Source organism: Penaeus monodon, chromosome 20 (genome assembly GCF_015228065.2).
Source record: "Penaeus monodon isolate SGIC_2016 chromosome 20, NSTDA_Pmon_1, whole genome shotgun sequence".
Lineage (NCBI taxonomy): Eukaryota > Metazoa > Arthropoda > Malacostraca > Decapoda > Penaeidae > Penaeus > Penaeus monodon.
This window is the reverse complement of record NC_051405.1, coordinates 14950518-14950773: the sequence shown is the minus strand read 5'-3', so window position 1 is coordinate 14950773 and position 256 is coordinate 14950518. Positions and strand designations below refer to the sequence as shown.

Here is a 256-nt window from a genome sequence, read left to right as displayed (position 1 = left end):
GATACTTATCGATAAGGATGATTTATAGATTAATGCATATTTATTCATGTAATTCTGGTGAAGATATGGCATCGACACGCGTCGCTTATACCTCTTGCTTTGTCAATTACATATAATGGCTTTGTTTTGTGTTTATTCTTATTAACCTTTGTCAAGCGATTTGGCGGAAATTAATCGGTCGGCGTAATTCTTCCTCCTGACCTGCGACTCGCGCTCACGACGGGCTTGGGATTTCGGGGTTTTCCTCGTCGCAATT

General features: G+C 41.0%; 1 protein-coding gene across 1 annotated transcript in view; it reads left to right on the top strand.

Annotated features, from left to right (window-relative positions):
- Window positions 1-256, top strand: part of LOC119585654 (protein O-mannosyl-transferase Tmtc3-like) — a gene marked incomplete at both ends in the record, with an annotated part of 116247 nt that overhangs the window by 94237 nt on the left and 21754 nt on the right.